Source organism: Lissotriton vulgaris, chromosome 2_1, assembly GCF_964263255.1.
Source record: "Lissotriton vulgaris chromosome 2_1, aLisVul1.2, whole genome shotgun sequence".
Taxonomy (NCBI): domain Eukaryota; kingdom Metazoa; phylum Chordata; class Amphibia; order Caudata; family Salamandridae; genus Lissotriton; species Lissotriton vulgaris.
The window spans coordinates 282,146,472-282,165,929 of NC_141687.1; the positions used below are offsets into that span (position 1 = coordinate 282,146,472).

Below are 19,458 nucleotides of genomic sequence, written 5' to 3' on the forward strand. Positions count from 1 at the left end.
CCCCCCAGAGGATCAAGAGCCAAGCGAGCAGTGCGTAAACAACTTTAAGTGTGGTGAAAAAGTGCCTCGCTTCCCCCTTGCCTCTATCTACCACCCTCCCACCCACCCCGCCATTGGTGTGCTTGTGTGTGTGCCAAGAGCTTGCGGTAGGAAACCAATCACTACATCAAGGAGAAACTTGGCGAAACAAAGTTATTGGGCCGGAAGTTGTACACCCACATCACTATCTGAGTCACTGGAAGTGTTGTAATCGCGCAGGGCCTGCACCAATGTCTCCCACTCTTGCGCTGCTTCTAACGCCTTCTCGTTCTGCTGTCGCCTCGCTAGTTGGTACCTCAGGGTGCTCTCCCCAGTAGCCCATTTTAGAAATTCATTGCGCCATTTAGTGCCCGTTGGACCAACTCGTGCTTTCCAAAGCCTAGTTACCTCCCGTTTTGCCAATAGAAGACCCAGGTCGATAAATTTACTGGAGAGTTTGTTTCTAGGAGTGTGGGGGAACCAATGTAGGATTCCAACCGCGGCATCAAACACCAGGTCCCTCCCAGTAACCTCTTTGAGGGTATCCCCTATCAACGACCAGTATGAGGATAACACAGGGCAAGACCACAACATATGTATGAGATTAGCCGCAGGCGCCCGGCATCTGGGGCAAGCCGCCGTGTCCGAGGCAAAGTATTTCTGTATTTTTTTCTGGGGTCAAGTAGGCCCGGTGTAGTATATAAAAGTGGACCAGTTGAAACCGGGCGTGACGAGTGCCCTTCCAGGCGCCGCATCAGCTGGGCCCATGTAGTCTCTGGTATGTCTTTCCCTATGTCAGCCGACCACCTAATCCGGAGTGCCTCCAGCGGGGGTAGCCCCTCATTACTCAGTCTGGAATATAAGCATGTCATCACCTTGATCGTCCCTGATGACATCATAACATATTGGCACGCCGCTGACGTCGGAGGTTCCTCCAGGCCGTTCCGCCAATACGCCTGAATCGCCCTCACAACCGCCGCGTGGAGGAGGAAATCGCCACGGAGAATGTCAAAGCGATCCAGAATCGCCTTAAACGGCAGCAACACTCCGTCCTCATAGATGTCACCCACCAATTGTAGCCCTGCATCTTCCCGATGCCTCAACCGAGACCAATCGCCACCGTGCGGTAAGGCAGTGAGCATCCCCAATGGGATCTCCGGAGCATATGGACGCTTCAGCTCCGTTCGGTTATGTATTCGGTTCCAGCATGACCGTATGGTGCGTTCATCATGCGCGAGGTCCCTCAAGGCCAACCGTTGTCGCAATGCGATGTAGGATATAACGTGTCTGGGCATACCGTGCCCCTCCCCTCCTCCGGGCCTCGGAATTCTCGCGCTACCTCCTAGGTGTAAGTCTGCAATTGGGCAGCTAGGTAGTACTTCTCAAAGTCTGGCACCGCTAACCCTCCCTCCGATTTTGGTCTCATTAGGGTCTTGAGCGCCACTCTCCGGCAGCCCGATCCCCAGAGGAACGTCACCAACATGGAGTTCAAAGTCCGGAAGGTGGCCGGCGGGATCCAGACCGGGAGCGTCCTAAAGTAATACAACAGCCGAGGGAGTGCCACCATTTTCAGCAGTGCAATACGGCCAGCCACTGATAGCGGCAGGGTGGCCCAAAAGCCCATAGTACCTCTCAGTGCTCGGATACAGCGGGCAATATTGCCGTCCAGGATATCCGCCTGGTCATGGTACACATACACTCCCAGGTATTTGAGGCAGTTGGGCTCCCATCTGATCTCTCTGGGGGTAGCAGGTTGGGGCTGCCCCTTTCGGACCGGGAATAGGCAAGTTTTCGCCCAGTTCACCTTCAGGCCCGAGAGCTCTCCAAAGGCCGTGAGCGCCGTGTAAGCCCCGGTCAAGGCTTCTCCGGCATCCTCCAGAAACAGCAATAGGTCGTCGGCATAAAGGGAGATGAATTGCTGCCCTGTCGAGGTCCGCAACCCCTGGAAGTAGGCCCCAGTCCGAATCGATAACGCCAATGGTTCCACCGCGAGTGCAAAGAGCAGGGGGGACAGAGAGCACCCTGCCTCGTGCCCCGTTCCACCGGGTATTGTTGGGAAATCAGTGGGCCCTATCGCACCCTGGCCATTGCCGAGGCGTACAGGACCGCGGTCCACCGCAGAAACCCCTCTCCTAGACCAAAGTGTGCCAGGATTCTATGGAGGTATGTCCACTCCAAGCTATCAAAAGCCTTTTCTAGGTCGATCGAAAGGACCAAGGGGCAAGGGGCCTCAGCGTGGGTCTCCCCCAACAGCCGAAGCAAGCGCCGGATGTTCATCGTTGTGTTACGCTTGGGTATGAATCCCGCCTGATCAACATGGACCAGGGAGCTCATGTGGCACAACAGTCTCGAGGCTAGTATGCTGCTCAGGATTTTGTAGTCAACTGTAAGCATCGAAAGCGGTCGGTAAGATGCCGGATCACTGCCCTCCTTATCTGGTTTGAGGAGTGGGACCACCAAGGCCTCGCACATCGACCCGGGGAGGCGCCACAAGCGTTTCGCCTCTCTATACACCACCAGCAACCTGGGGGCTAGGAGGTCCACGTAGGTGGAGTAAAACTCCACCGGAAGTCCGCCCAGGCCTGGAGTTTTGTTCCTCGCCATCCCTTTTATGGCGCTACGAATTTCCCCTAGCTCCACGTCCCTCCCCAGATCTTTCGCCTGTGCAGGCTCCAGAGTGGGAATCGGCAGTGACTGTAAATTGTCGTCTACCGGGGTAGTGTCCTGCGCCAACCTACTACGATACAACTCCTCATAATAGTGCAGGTAGCAATCGAGGATCTCGGGCTGGGTACAAATCTCGTTACCCGCCGCAGTGCGCATGGTCATTGTGGGGGTGGTTCACCTCATGGGATTGGCCAGCCAGGCTAGGAGCGCTCCCGACTTGTCCCCATCCGCTAGTGACCTGGTCAAGTAAGCCCTATAGTCAAAGCTACGGAGCCATTCAACTTCCACGGCCACCGCTTCTCTCGCTGCCAGGGCCTGCCCCTGCAGTTCCGGGTTGCCGGGGCGAAGAAGCTCCATCTTGCTGAGTTTCCGATCAGCCTTAGCCAGGTCATCTAGAATAACCCTGCGCATTCCCACCTTCTTTGTTATACAGTATCCCCGAACCACCACTTTAAATGCATCCCACTCCGTGGCTCTCGACCCAGCCGTACCCTCATTCCCTACAAAGTACTCAGCAATTTTATCCTCCAGTTCTGTCTTAAACACCAGGTCTTCCAAGATCTCGGGGCGTAGCTTCCAAGTGGGCACACAGGGGGTACCTGGAAACCACCGGAAGTCTGCTAACAGTGGATTGTGGTCGGAGATGGTCCTGGTTAGGTACTCAGATCTCAAAGCCGCGGATACAAGTTCTGCCGAACCCAACAGCCCATCCAGCCGCACGTGCAGCTCGTGCATGCCAGAGAAGTGAGAGTAATCTCGAGTACACAGGTGTTGTGCTCGCCAAATGTCTGTCAGTTCCCATTGGGCCTGCCATTCCCTTCTACCTTTGGCCCCACCGAGACCAGGAAGACCGTCACCCAGGCCCTCGTCACTAGCCGACTGGACTACGGCAACGCCCTCTACGCCGGTACCACCGCCAAGCTCCAGAAGAGACTCCAGCGGATCCAGAACGCCTCAGCCAGACTCATCCTCGACATCCCACGAACCAGCCACATCTCCGGACATCTGAGAGACCTTCACTGGCTCCCCGTCAACAAAAGAATCACCTTCCGCCTCCTCACCCACGCACACAAAGCCCTACACGACCAAGGCCCGAGCTACCTCAACAGCCGAATCAACTTCTACGCTCCCAAACGCCACCTCCGATCAGCCAACCACGCCCTCGCCGCCGTCCCCCGCATCCGAAGAGCGACTACAGGAGGAAGGTCCTTCTCCTACCTGGCCGCCAAGACCTGGAACTCCCTCCCGACCGACCTGCGCCTGACCCAAGACCACCTCTCCTTCAGGAAGAAGCTGAAGACCTGGCTGTTCGAGCAGTAGCAGAACCCCCCCCTCCCCCAGCGCCTTGAGACCCTACGGGTATGTAGCGCGCTCTATAAAGGTCATTGATTGATTGATTGATTGATTGGCCACTCGACGAACTGGAGAGTCCGGAAGGGGGGGATGGGAGCGGTCGAGATCGGCGTCCACCACCGAATTAAAGTACCCCCCCAGTAAGAGGGGTCCCGATAAACAGTGGGCCAAGGAGCCCGACAGCGCGGTCAGGAAAGAGAGTTGGTCCACGTTAGGCGCGTAAATGCAGCATATGTTCAAGGCTCTGCCCCCCAAGTTGTCGGTGATGGCCACAAACCGCCCCTCTGGATCCACCACAGTTTTAGTAACCTGTAGGGGCACCCCGGCTCTCACCCAGATCAACGCGCCTCTTGCATAAGCTGAATATGACGTGTAATACACTTGCCCTCTCCACCTACGCTGCAGCGCCAGTCCTTCCGACTTAGTGAGATGTGTCTCCTGTAGCAGCGCTATTTGTACCCCCCTGCGCACCAGGTAGGCATGGACCCTATGCCGTCTGGACATGGTGTGTAGGCCCCGCACATTCCAGGTAATACATTTTAGGTTGGATACATCAGCCATTGTCCCATAGTGTCACACTCAGTTTCCCCCGGTAATGCTCGAACATGATCAAACTCTCAATTAGATCCACACCAATGGCAGTTGTCCCCTTCAACAATAACAGAACTCCCCCCAATCCCACACTCCTATCCCACCCCCCAAGAACAGGTCCCAAATAGTACCATCCAGTCCCCATCCAAACCTTACCCTTGAAAACCCCTTCCCCCCCAACTAACCTGACGGTAGCCACCGCAGGAATGCCTTAAGGGCTGAGTGGGGGTCGAGCGTCAATAGGGGGTCTCCGCGCCTCCGTGCTACCGAGACATGATCGAGCCCCCGATCGTTTAGGCCTGGAAAAGGGTGCGACCCCAACCCACTCCCCGTATCGTTAACTAACATCTCCCCCCCAAGGACCCCCCCCGCACTCACCATCCCCCCCGCAATCGGAATCAGCTCAACCAGGGTCATCCCTGACCATCTAGCAGGCCCTCCGCCGAATCCGGGGTAATCACGGGTAGAGTCACACTGTCAGTTTCTGAGTCCTCCGTGTCTGACAGCTGCCCACCACCACCGGTCTCCGAGTCCTCCGCATCCGGCCCACCCTGGGAGCCAGATATGTTGGAGACCAGCTCCAGCACCCCTCTCTGCTCCGTCGCCGTCTCCACCGTCGAGGGCTTGCCCGATCTGCCACGGCGATTCCGGATCCTCTTTGACCTCCGTTGACGACCCATGTCCGATGTGGATTGGAAGGAGGATCCAAAACCGTCCTTGCCTGCTCTATACAACTCCAGCCAGCTGCAGACGTCCTCCGGATTGTCAAAGAATTTGGTCGCGCCGTCCAGGATGATGTGGAGTTTCGCCGGAAACAGCAGGGAGTACTGAATGCCCTCGCTCCGCAATTCCCGTTTGATCGCCAAGAAGGAGGTACGCTTCCGTTGTGTTTCGTAGGTATAGTCCGGGAAAATGTTCACTTGGCTTTTCTCCACCTGATACGGTCCGTTTTGCCTGGCGGCGTTAAGGAGGTGATCCCTGTCACGAAAATGCAGCAGTCGCGCCACCACCGGACGTGGGGAGCGGCCCTGTTGTGGCGGTCTGGCAGGCACCCTGTGAGCCCGCTCCAAGGTGTAGAAGGAGGAGAGCCCCTCAGGCGCCGCCACAGTCCGGAGCCAATCCTCTAGGTAGGCCACCATGTCGCCGTTTTCAATTTTCTCTGGTCGGCCCACTACGCGGATGTTATTTCTCCTATTGCGCCCTTCCACGTCCTCCGCCCGTCTCTCCAGGTCTCCAATGCGTGTTAAAGCGTCCTTCATGGTAGCAGCCAGGGTCTTTTGCGCGGGTTCCAAGGTTCATATCGAGCTCTCCACGTCCCTAACCCTGTCCGAGAGCTTACCGTGATCTGCTCGGAGTAGGCCCAGACTTGTCGCCAATGAGCGATGTCTTGCTGGAGGGCCGATCGTGTGCCGGCAATTGCCTCTAGGATTCTATCAAATTGCTGTTGCAGCTGGGGGCACCGGGCTTCTCCGGATCCAACCTGTCTTCCTTGTCGGTGGCCTCAGTGTCCGAGGCGACCTGGGCTCCACCTTTAGGACCCCTTGGCTTTCCCATAATTACCGTGTCCTCCAGCGGGGGCCCAGGAGGTGCCAAGCCGGGGAGGGGGGGGGGGGGGGGGGGGGTCCCGCACACTGCGTCCAACGAGTTCGCGTGGGTACACGCCGCCGCGAGCTGCCAGCCGGGCCCGACCGAGATGGTGCGGGGGGCTCGGAGTCCTCGGCCGTCCAGTGGGCCACCTCGATCTTGTCCCCGGGACCAACCAGTAGGGGAGGGAAGGTGGGGAGCGGCTGTCGTCGGAAGGCAGCGTCACCTCGGGGTCAGCAAATCTCCCCCACTACCGCTGCTTCCTGGTGGACCCTCCGGACCAGGCCAGCACCAGGCGGACTGTCCCGGCTCCGAGCTGCTGCTCCCGGTGCACCCTCAAGTCTGGGGGGGGGCCGCACGCTTTCACCCGCGAGGGCCCTGGGTTCGTCCAATATCAGGCTCAGGGCACCACTTACAGCTTTGCAGCCCCCTTCGTCACGTTCGCCGCCTCACAGGGCCCCCGTGGTGCAGGCAGGTCAGGAGCGGTCTTGGCGGGCGTCTGTCCACAGGCTCCGTAATGTCCCCGGCCGATCAGGCACTCGGCCACAGCTCCGCTTTTCCTGTGGGTGAGGTGGGGGGGGGAAGGACTGGTCCGGAGTCGGCGGCCCCTTCGGGTTCGCGATCTGTCCCGGGTCTACAGAGACGGAGCGGGTGCCATCTTGAGCTCCGCTCCGCTCTCCCCACAGACCCTAGTCCTTTCTCCGCCAGCCGTTTCCCGGGTCCTCCGGGGTCGCCTCCGAGTCAGCCCCGTCAGCTCCGCTGGCGCACTCCGGTTTGGGGGGGCTGGGGCGCCCGGGACCCTCTCAAAACAGGATTAATTCAGGCTCTGTCTCGGAGCCGAGCGTTTAGGCGACCGCCGCCATCGACGCTCAAGCCACGCCCAGTCAGATTGGACTCATGATCAAAACTTCAAATATAACGGTAGGAAACCTAGGGTATTTAGGGAATTAGTAACATTATGTAAAACACAGGGATTAACAGATTTATGGCAATATAAGTTCCCCCAAAATGCGGGATACACCTATTTTTTACATCCCCATCATACATTCTCAAGATTGCATTATATGCTAGTCTCAAATAATATTATAACAAAGTGCCATCTGTAAAGACTACCTATGGTGTTTTCGGATCATAACCCCTTGCTTTTAAAAATAGATATTGATAGAATACAGCAAGATCAGGTTAGTTGGACATTTGAAAGGATACTATTAATGAACGTAAAATACTGTCAAATGATGGAAAAATGGATTCCAGAATTTCTTGAAGATAATATAGGTAGTACATCCCTAGATGTGGTCTGGGACACACTCAAAGCTGCTATCAGTGGTGAAACAATCCGATTCTCCATAAGATATAACAAGGGAAAAAAAACCAATAACTGAATTAAATGGGAAACTAGCCGAAGCGGAGGAGGAACTTGTAAAAACTGTTGTAGCGGGTCAAAATACTGAAAGTGTACTACAAAAGGTGTCAATAGCCAAAAACAGAATAATTGAAATCTTTGCTACAAGAGCTATTGACAAGGCTACCTCAAATAAAGAAAAGGCTTACGAATTAAGTGAGCAAGTAGGGCATCATTTAGCTATCCGCACAAGAAATAAAAATATAAATACTATAAAAGAAATCAAAGATAAAAATAATCTATTAACGCAAGACCCAGAAGTAATTAAAGCAGAATTTCAGGCCTATTATCAAAATTTATATACAGAGACAGATAAAAATCAACATCTAATCAATACATATCTAGACCAAGAATCGAGACCTAAATTTTCACAAAATGATTATGACAGCCTTGAAGCTGTACCCCAATGGATCGAGATTCTACTCTCTATTAACAGCTTGCCTTCGGGGAAAGCCGCAGGATTGGACGGTATACCGGTCGAATTTTATGTAAAATTTTACAAACCACTTAAAGCAATACTCACGGCTCTCATGATTCAAGTATTCATAACGGGAAAACCACCAAAATCTTGGTCAATGGCAAAAATAGTAATTTTCCCCCCAAAAAAACAAGGATCCAACTGAACTTGGATCATACCGCCCCATAACTCTGATTAACTGCGATTCAAAAATCTACTCTAAGATGTTAGCCACCCGATTAGCCCCGATCATCCATAAAATCATATCGGTACGACAACATGGATTTGTCCCCAGTTGCTGAACTACAGACCACATACAAAGGGTGATTACACTCTTCGATATAACAGAGGTCACAGGAGACCCTATGGCACTTATATTATTGGATGCAGAAAAAGCATTCGATAGGGTCTCCTGGCAATATCTTTGGACAGCCATGACAAAGAGTGGAATTGGAGATCAATTCATTAACGCTATTCGGAGCTTATATTATAAACCAGAAGCCGTTGTGATGATAAATGGCGGAATGACGGGCAAGATCAAAGTAACTAGGGGAACCAGACAAGGATGTCCATGCTCCCCCCAATTATTTGCAATATTCATCGATCCCTTTATCAGTAAATTAGAATGTAATCAAAGTATCTTACCAATAATAACACCGAACGGAAATACTAAAACACTAGCTTACGCCGACGACATCGCGATCACCACAAGCAATCCCTGTCTAACAATAAAGCTGTTAGAAGAAGAGGCCTTACGTTTTGGAGAAATCTCTGGAATAAATTAAATGAAACTAAAACTCAGATAATAATCAACAAAAACATCAACATAAGCGATGAAAGAATAGTGGGAAATGCTACATATCTCGGCTAATTTGGATGAACTTGTCAAAATCAACATAGAACCGCTTCTAAAACAATCATCGGACAGCCTCAGTAAACTAAACAATTTACATCTAACTCTTATAGGGAGATGCAATGTTACCAAAATGATTTATTTACCGAAATTTTTATATTTTTTTCGCACCATATGCTTAAATTTTGATCTACTAATATTCAAACAAATAGATAAGCTTTTTTCCAGATTCATATAGGGATATCAAAAAACACGCCAAGCATATAAGCATATCTCACTTCCAAGAATGAGAGGGGGTCTTGCAGCCCCAAATCCTAAAATATATTGGTGGGCTACATTGATGAGTTACAGCAAAGGCTTACTCGTGTCGGATGATTCTCCAATTGTTGAAGGGGACGTCCCTACTCCGTGTAGACTTATTCTGGGAGCAGAAACTGGTGATCATTTGTGGCGACTAACATACGACAACCACTTCAAAAAAGTCAGATTTAAAACACTGTTAGGTATTTACAACGCTTGGTCTAACATCCGTAAAATACTAGGAATCGGTAGATACTCTCATTACACCAGTCTCATCCGAAATCATAACCTCCCAGGAATAATTTTAGGATACGTGCATGATCAGATGGATCAATACCGGGATTACACATTTGGGGGTATTTTTTTCACCATTGGACATTAAATCTTTCGAGGAACTAAAGATGGAATTTGGGCTTGAACATAGGGATTTTTTTAAATAACTCCAAATTAGAGATTTCATAATCAAAAAAGGGGGAGGCAGGGCTGAGTTTCAGAAAGTCCCGATAATAGAAGCTATTATAGGCAAGATTCCTATCAAAATAGGAGATATTTATAAAACTTTAATCTCACTGCTACCAGATGATCTGGATAAACAGTCTCAAATGGCAAAATAAACTAAATATCACTATAGATGGCGTACAATCAGCATTTCAATTCTCTCAAACATCACTAATATCCACGAAATTACAGGCTCAATATTATAAGACTTTCTTTCAACTATATTACACACCATCTCAGATTGCCAAATGGAGTATGGGTAAAGGCATGAATTGTCCAAGATGTGCTACACATGCCGCCGATATAGTACACATATTTGCCACATGCAATTCACTAACTATTATCAGATCAGAAATCTCTAAATTTCTTTCTGAAATTTTTCAAATTCCAGTCGTCATCACGACAACAGAAATAATGTTGGGACTAGAACAAGGTCTAAGATCCAGGGAAACACAGGGCCTGATATCCATATCTATGGCCATCTTCAGGATTTGTCTAGCAACTGGATGGCTGGATCCAACTCCTCCACTATTCCAACAGTGGCGATCAAGACTGCTAGCTAGCTAAAGCCTAGAAATAGCTATATACAGGAGAAAGGGGACACATAGGAAAAAAAAGGGTCTCGAGATATGGCGTCCCCTAATTAATTGGCTGCAAGATAATGAATATTGATAGGCAGTAATTAATCTATAAGTCGTGTGAAATTAACATGACTTAATAACTTGCAAACGAACGGACGAGCAGGTATGGAAATAGAGAATAAATATCTCTAACTTTTATAATTTATCTAATTATGTAGCTACTTTACTCTTTTTCTCCTTTCCCTCTCGTCCATGACTATGTGCTAGTATGTCTTCCATTATATGTTACTATATTTTAGCAAAATCTAGTGAAATAAGTATATATATTTATGCTGCTGTAATGGAATTCTTGACCAAAAATGTTTAAAAGCAGGATGGGCATGGGTTAGGGAGGGACAAAGGGTGGGAAGGGACTAAATTCAAAATGTACTGAATAAAGAATTGTTTAAAAAAAAAAAAAAAAAAGAGGGGGGTGTCTCTACGGGTGCCACCTCTGAATTGCAGAGCCCCCATAGATCTTGCAGTCTCTGTCTTTATTTGGTTAAGCATCTCATCCACTACACTTCCAAAGAGCTATTCCCTATTGTACGGTGCATTCAGTATATTGTTCTGCACCTATGGTTTGAACCGTGAGATCCGCAGCCATGCATGTCTTCTTTCTGTGATGCCGATCATCATCGGTCTGCTTGATGTTTCTGCGGCATCCAGGGCAGATTTAAGCATGTACTTGTTATATTGTTCACTTCCTCTACCAAGTGGCTTGCTCTTTTTTGGTATTGTTCCGGTAAGTGCTTTAGTAGCTCCCGTACCTCCTCCCAGTGTTGGTATGCATGTCTGTTCAGCAATGCATTTGAATTTGCGATGTGCCATTGGTTTGCATCACTTCTCTCGACCTTTCTCGCCCTAAATGTCGATCCTCTTGCTTTCCTTGTCTGGTGGTGGACCAGTAGTGGTTAGTACATTAGCCCTCTTCCTGGCTGCGGCCATTGTGATGAAGTCACCTGCCACCGAACCCTTGATGTGGATTGCATCCTTAGAGGAGTGTTTGTATTTTTTCTCTCCTCTAGACTTGACTGACTTACATGTGGCAGGCTCCCTAAATTCCCCCTTTCCTTGATCTAGCACACTTGGCAGCATAGGAAGGAATTGGTTCCTTGATTGTGTAGGCATTAAAGTCTAAAACAGAAAACATGGTTGGGTTTTTTTTTTCTAGCTGTACTCCATAGGTATCTGCTTCCTCCTTGATGACTTGGTAGTACATACCAATGTCGTCTGGCGATGAAGGCCTTGAAGGATAGGTATTGACTGCTTCTTCTGGGGAGTCTGCGTCGAGGTCTTACCATTGTAGCTCTTGAATCTCGGAGGTTTCCGAGACCATGTAGTCTGTTCTTTTACTTTCCCAAAACAGAAGTCCTCTTCTTGTTCCTCAAGTGGTTCGGGGGTTGTCGGAGGTTCTAACTCCGACACTCTCTTCGATTTCCGTCTAAGTTTCTGCTGTGTCTTGAATTGCTTCAAGCTTTCGTCAAACCCTTTCTTTGCAAAATACAAACGATTTCTGCTTCCAACCTCCTCCCCTTTTTCTCGATCTCCGACACGTACGTGTCTCTCTCTCGATGCAACTGTGGATGTTGAGAGCTTTGACGCAGAGGTACTCTTCGAGGCCCTAGAGTCAGTCTTTTGGGACTCGTCTAGTTTTTTTGAGGTCGATGGTTCTCTTACCTATCAAAGTCTTCTTTTCAAATGCGATGACTTGGATGTCTATGTCTGCTTCAACTTTTGGATCTTCGGCAACATTGTCCGCTTCATTGCTGAAGAGGCCCAGGTCTCGAAGTGATGGTGCTGTGCCCTGCCCCTGCATGTTGTAGTAGGTCTCTCCCTTACCCTCAAAGTTTTTGGGGTGAAAGCTGAATCTACACTTCGGTCCTTCTCGGCGTACTTATGGTGACAATTTTGGCAAAACCTGAACAGTGTCTTGTTCATCACCGTGCACAGGGAGCCCCCTGTATGCGTATTGTCTGGTCGTCGGCGAGGTTCTTTCACCTCTTGGCCTCCAGAACCTGTATGTTCTGGATTATTATTTTTTAAATTCTCGTCTATTCTCTACAACTTTCTGGAGCTCCTTCTGTATCAGTCCCTCGACCAAGTTACAACTGACAAACCCTCCAAACATCACATTCCAACCCATGACCTAGTTACATTCTTAGCAAGGAATGTACACAATTAAAGGTGAAGATACAACACAATCCAGACCCAACAGCAGAAAAAAAGAATCTGAATATGCGGACCAAAGGTGGGAGCTTCTGGAGGAAGCACGACAATGTCACGAGGGGACACCAAATAGTGGTACGTCGATGCCCAATAACAGAAGAAAAAAAGAAAAGAAAAGGAAAAAATACAACCGTTCCGGACCCAACCACTAGATGGTGGAATAATCCAGAGCATGTGAATCCAGAAATGATTTACCCTGCAAAACACTACTTCAGTATGTAACCCTCCCTCGGTTGGAGGGAATACACAAACAAATGAAAAAATACAAAGCAGCCTTGCGGTCCAGACAGTAAACAAATACAATATAGCTATAACCCGATTCTAGCAGTAAAAAGTGATCTGAAGGCTTGGCCACAAAAATTGAGGCTTAATAGACTGCTCTCAACGGATCTGGCTTCATAAGACACCCATCTGCAAGAGGAGAGAGAGAAAACTAAAAACAAGGAGGACTTTCTGGCTCCAACTATTAGCGGGAGGAATATGCACAGAATGCAAATCTAGGAGATTCCTGCTGCAAAACATTCTGTGTTTCCTTATGAATAAATGTACAAATAAGAATCTTGAAGGTCTATCACATATATGAAATCCCATTGGTGTAAGTGGGGCTGTAGCTGATGCAACACCAACATTCCGAGTCATTCTTTCTTTATCCATTTGTTTGTCAGTCCCAGATCAAGACTTCGTCTCAAGCCTCTTTTGGACCAGAATGTAAGAACATATTTTTCGGTATGAAGGTACTTCCTCCACAGCAGCCTTCGGAAACCAGTTGTTTACTTCCTCTGAAAGGAATGGAATTTGTTGGTGGTATACTAGGCCGAAGATATTTGAACTTGAGAGAACATGCACAATGAACAATACTCAAGACACCTCCCCCACCCGGTCCCATGGAGTTCTTTTTCGTATCAGCTTAATAAGGCAGCTGCATTTGCAGTTCTAAGGCTTATGACTGCTGTGCCACATATTTTCCTTCCCACGATTACTAGCCTTGTACAGTGGAACATTGAATGAAGATGCAATCATGTGAGATTTCTTTGCAGCAGATATCACTGAATTAGGAGGACTCCAATCTAAAAAAATAAAGGGTCTTGATCCGGTGCATAATATTTTTTCAGCAGTCTGGAAGATGCAGTCTTTGCAGGAACTTGTGTCAGAAACAGTTGCATTGGCAGGTTCAAAGAGGCCTGGCAATATGGACAATAAATGCCTTAAAGAACCCCAATTTTGTGGCGGTAGGAGTCGAGATTGAATGTTCAATTTGGTACCTCCCCTTACCAATACTTCATTAAATGTACTGTGGTCTACTGGTAATACTCTGGCCAGTGGAGAATTAGTGTCTGAAAGTAATCTCCGATTGAACTATGATCTGTAGTGCGACAATGAGGGTGAATAATGGCATCTAGAGCTTTGTTTGAAAAGATCTTCCACTACAACTTCTATGGTGCCTTGGACGAGTTTAAGAGCTTCATGGGATTCTAAATATTTTTGGAGATCTAGATCTGGTGTGTGACTGTTTTAGTGATGGTAGTGTAGGCTAAGGTGGTACCTGTGGAACCACTGGTGACCTTGGTTGCTGTGGTGAAACAGTTGCTGGTAGTGTGGATCAAAATCTTGAATAAGAGTGTTGTAGAGCACACAGCTACTCCTAGGAGTGTCCCTGTGGTAAGGGCTGTGGAGCAAAACAAATCTAACTTTCACACCAGTTACTGAGCTAACAACCAGGTTTTCATTTTCCTATGAGATAGTAATTCAGGGCACAAAGTTCAAGAGGGAGCTGAATCTACGATTTAGCTGACAGAATGGAGAACAAACTTATTCCCCCCATTCCTAATCTGCACAATACAAGGCATTTATACCAACAGATATTGTAAAAATAACTTTGCGAGGGTTAATGGGGGCCCGAAAGAGAAAACTCGATAACCCAGGACTAAATATTTGAAAAGGATCCTCTTCTCAATTGGCAACCAATAAAGGGATTTTAAATCGGTGGATATTGAAGCATGCCAAGGAAGCCTCAAAACAAAGCGAGTGGCAGCATTCTGAACTACTTGAAGCAGTCTGATCAGGACTTCGGCTAGCCCAGGGTAAAGGGCATAGTCATGGTCCAATCTGAAAGTTACCAGCGTATGATCCACCACCATTCTAGAATGGGGTGACAGCAGAAAAAGAAATGTAAGGGTGCAGTGTAGCCTAAATCCGGAACCTACACCTGGAGTTGGAGAGTTGGTTATCGAACCTGACCAAGATTGTAAGCCGCAGGAGTAGGAAGTGGAGGTGATTGCATTGTAGGCCAGCCTAACTCCCACCAGTAAACTTGATATGACACAAAAATTAACATTTCTGTTTCAGAAGTGCTTCTCAGCTGACTTCCATGCATCCAGTCAAACACTACACGCAAACAAGCTTTACAGGACGTCTTCACAGCTGTTGGGTCATCCTCAAAAGAGAGAAGCAGCTACCTGTCATTCGTAAGGTGATTTTGCACACAAATGGAAAGGGGCGACCATTCGGTCCCCCCGAACGTATGGCCGAGTACCACGAGCCCCCCGGGAAGCCAATTTTTGGGCGAGAGGCGAGCCTCGGCTGGTATGCCCGAAGCGGCGTAGCCGAGGCGCGCTTTTTCCCGCCCTAGAGTGGGCTGACCTAGACACTGACGCGGCCGGCCACGCCCTAGGGGCAGGCAGGGGCGGGTTTACGCCCGCCCTGAAGACGGATAAAAAGAGCAACAAGCCAAGAACGCATCCTCTTGTTCCTGTGCTCTGAAGCTGCACCCCCTCGCTGCACGTGAGCTCGAGACGGAACGAAGAGCCAATTTTGAGTGTGGTAATCTTTCTTGTTTGTCTTACAGATACTCTGTTGGGGAATGCCCAAGAAAGTTGGAAAGCGAATGACTACCGACCAGATGCTGCGTGTTCTTATGAAAGAGGTGACCGACCTAAAGAAGCGAATGGCGGAAAAAGACTGGGAAGAGGGACCGAAACGTCCGTTGGCTGGAGCAGCTCCGGGAGGAAAAGGCAAGAGGCCCAGAAGGGGAGCAGCTGGAGGGGACATCCCGGTTCCCTGTACCCCACTCGAAGAGCCAACTCCGGTGCCGGCGGAGGGGAATCAGATTCCCGTGGTGGTCACCCCCGTGTCCGGGGAGGATATGCCGCCCGAGCTGGCAGCACAATTAGCAGCGTGGTTGGGTAAAAATAGCGAGGGCGCCACGGCTGACGACGCACGGGTTTTGATGAGGCAACTGCGTGAAACGAGGGAGGCGGCGAAGGCAGCATCGCCAGTTATCACGCCGGCTGCGGCAGGAGGAAAGCCACCTGGGATAGGCTCAGCCGCAGATACAGCTTCCGGTTCAGGTAAGCGGCCATTGCCGATTGCGAGGGATGAGTCTGCCCCGTCACGAAGGGAAAAGTTGGGTCAACATGTCCCTCTAGCTATTAAGGAGAAGATATGGGCAGATGAGTATGTAAACATCTTCTCGTTGCTTACCGATCATTATGAGATGGAGCATGTTAAGAGCCAAAAGGAGCTCATGCATCCGAGTGTTTGGCGCGCAAAGATGGCCGCCTTTAAGGTAAATGAAAACATTGGCAATTGGGGCAAGGCGTAGGGGATTTTTACATCCATCCTGGGCGAACGTAGGCCCGAATTGCTGTCTGAATTGCCGATTTATCAGTCACGGATCATGGGGTATTCTGTGTCATATGGGGGCAATCAGTGGTTCTGTTACGATAATATTTTCAGAAAAGCGAAAGAACATGATAAAAACTTAACTTGGGATTGTTACGATTCTGTGTCATGGTCGAAAATGGAGGATACTGGTATGTTGAATTTGCCATTGGTAGGGAGTAGTGTGGGGGAGTCCTCCCGCCAATATGCTGGGGCCCCCTTTCGATCAGGTGCGAGTAACGACTACCACTCCAGGCCGAACGGCACCACAGGTAAAAGGGGGATTTGTTGGAACTTTAACAGGGGTAAATGTACGAGGCCCCAGGGGTCATGCAAATTTAGGCACGAATGTAGTGGGTGTGGGCAAGCGTCCCATCCTGAGTCCATGTGCAGAGCCAAAACGGGTGATAACGGGGGTAGAGGAGGCGCCAAACAGGTCTGAAATAGTCCGAGGGGCGCCTTTACCTACTCCGATTGATACCATGGCAATGATTCCTTGGCTCAGCAAATACCCGGATCACGCTTCCACTGGGGTGTTGCGGAACGGGTTTTCGTATGGTTTCACGCATCCCAGTGGGAGAGTTTCAGGGTTTAGCGAAATGTAAAAACCAAATATCAGTCTTGCAGCACACGACCGTGGTACAAGAGAAGATTGGGAAAGAGGTGGCTCGAGGTCGAGTCGCCGGTCCGTTTAACGTGCCACCGGTTGCTAACTTTGTTTGTTCCCCTTTAGGGGTGGTCCCCAAGAAGGACCCGGGTGAGTTTCGGCTGATACATAATTTGTCAGCCCCACGTGGTCTTTCCGTAAACGATGCGATAGACCCGGAAGTGTGTTCAGTGCGGTATGCATCTTTCGATGAGGCCGTAGCCATATTGAATCGCCTAGGGCCCGGTGCGCTGATGGCGAAATCTGATATCGAGTCAGCGTTCCGGTTGCTCCCGGTACATCCAGACGATCAGCGTCTTCTTGGTTTCATGTTTCAGGGACACTATTACATGGATAGATGTATGCCAATGGGGTGCTCTATATCTTGTGCCTATTTTGAGCAGTTCAGTTGTTTCCTGCAATGGGTCTTCACAAGGAAGACGGGGTTTCAACAGGTTATGCATTATCTCGATGACTTTTTGTTTCTAGGGGCAGCCGGGGATCCGGAATGTGGTCAGGCTTTGAATGAATTTTGTGTCTTAATGAATCATTTTGGTGTGCCATTGGCACCAGGTAAGACTGTGGGTCCTTCGACTTGCCTCGAGTTTCTGGGGATCGAGCTCGACTCGGAGGAGGGTTGTTTTCGTTTACCAAGAGACAAAGTGCTAAGGTTCAGGGCATCCCTGGAAACGTGTATTAGCCAGTCTAAGGTTAAGCTGCAGCAATTACAACAATTGGTGGGACAGCTGAATTTTGCCCTGAGAGTAATACCGATGGCCCGCCCCTTTTCCCGCTCGATCGCTCAGGCCATGGTCGGCCTGAAGGAGGGTCACCATCGCACGAGGCTCTCGGCCGAGGTTCGCCAGGACATGCGCATTTGGTTGGCATTTCTGGCGGATTTCAATGGTCGAGTTGTCTGGAACAAACCGGCGGTGTCCTCCGAGGAGCTGGGGCTGTGGACAGATTCGGCAGGGAGCATTGGTTTTGGTGCCATATTTGGCACGCAATGGTCGGCTCAAAAATGGCCGTCATGGTGGCATGAGGGTGGGCTGACGAGTCACATTGCTTTTCTTGAACTGTTCCCCATTCTGGTGGCCCTGAAAACTTGGCCTGAGGGGTTTAGAGATCACTCTGTGGTATTCTGGTCTGATAACATGACCGTGGTTGAGTGTATCAATAGCCAGGCGGCACGATGCAAATGGATCCTGAGGCTGCTCAAAGAAATTGTTTTGTTGTGTATGCAATTGAATGTCCTATTTAAGGCAAGACATGTGCCGGGGGTGATGAACCAAGCGGCTGATGCGCTTTCTCGTTTCCGTATGCAGGCCTTCTGGGGTTTTCTGCCCACAGCGGACCCGGTGGCGGCACCCTTTCCCGAAGCTCTCTGGTCTCTCGGTGCCCCGAACTACGAAACCTCGTGGGAGAGAGTTTAGCACCCAGGACAAGGAAGGCATATGAAGGGGCGTTCCGTTCCTATTTGGCCTTTTTGGGGACTGCTGGAGGGGAGCTTTGGGGCCAGGAGGAGTGGGTAGTAAATTTCCTGCTGTCTTTACATCAGGCAGGCAAATCTGTGGCTACGGCCCAGAGGCATCGGGCAGCCATTTCCTTTGTGGCGAGGGCTTATGGGATCCAGGACCCGACAGCGTCTTTCGTTGTACAAAAAGCGCTACGTGGGTGGCAACGCCTTGAGGGTCGCAGAGTAGATGAAAGGCGCCCGATAGGTCTGGATAGGCTGGCCCTGTTATTATCTGTACTCCCTTCAACGTGTTCATCCCAGTATGAAACAGTGTTATTCCGAGCCGCTTTTGCGCTGGCATTCCATGGGGCTATGCGGGTAAGCGAACTAGTGGCGAGGAACAAGCGGGATGTGATGGGGGGACTGTGCCGAGAGCACGTTCAGGTCAGAGGGGAGACAATGTCCATCTCGTTTGTCAGGTCCAAGACCGACCAGGGTGCGATGGGGGACTGCATAATCATACAAAGGATTCCCGGGTCCTCCATGTGCCCGGTAAGTTGCGTAGAGGAATATTTAGCGCAAAGGGTGGCATCATGGGGGGGGACCTTGTTGAGACACGCTGACACCACCCCACTGACGAGGTTTCAGTTTCAGCGGGTGCTTGCGATGTCAATTTCCGCTGCGGGCTTGAACCCCGGCGAGTTTGGGACCCATTCCTTTCGGATAGGGGCTGCTACAGAGGCTACAGCCAGGGGTCTGAATGTCGAACAAGTTAAACGTGTGGGGCGTTGGTCCTCGAACTGTTATAAAAGGTATGTGCGGTTGCACATGTTGTGAAGCTGTAATGATGTACTCACGCTTCTTGTTTTTGTTTGGTTTTCAGTTGCGCAAGCCTACGAGGCGGGGCGGACTGTGCAGTCGACCCAACACCGGGTCAGCGGTCAGACATCACCGGCTGTGAAAAAGGAGGTGTGGGTCGTGGGCCACTCATACGTGAGGCGGGCCGCGGACGTATTCAAAGCAGGTGACATGATTCACGTGGCTGGGGAATACGGGTACAGTGTGTCCTTCTACGGAAAGGGCGGGCTCTGTATTGACCAGTTTCAATCATTTGTTGAGGGTTT

General features: G+C 50.0%; 1 protein-coding gene across 1 annotated transcript in view; it reads right to left on the reverse strand.

Annotated features, from left to right (window-relative positions):
• The window catches only part of MED13 (mediator complex subunit 13), a 684,456-nt gene that overhangs the window by 92,923 nt on the left and 572,075 nt on the right, over positions 1–19,458 (reverse strand). The window lies entirely within an intron of this gene.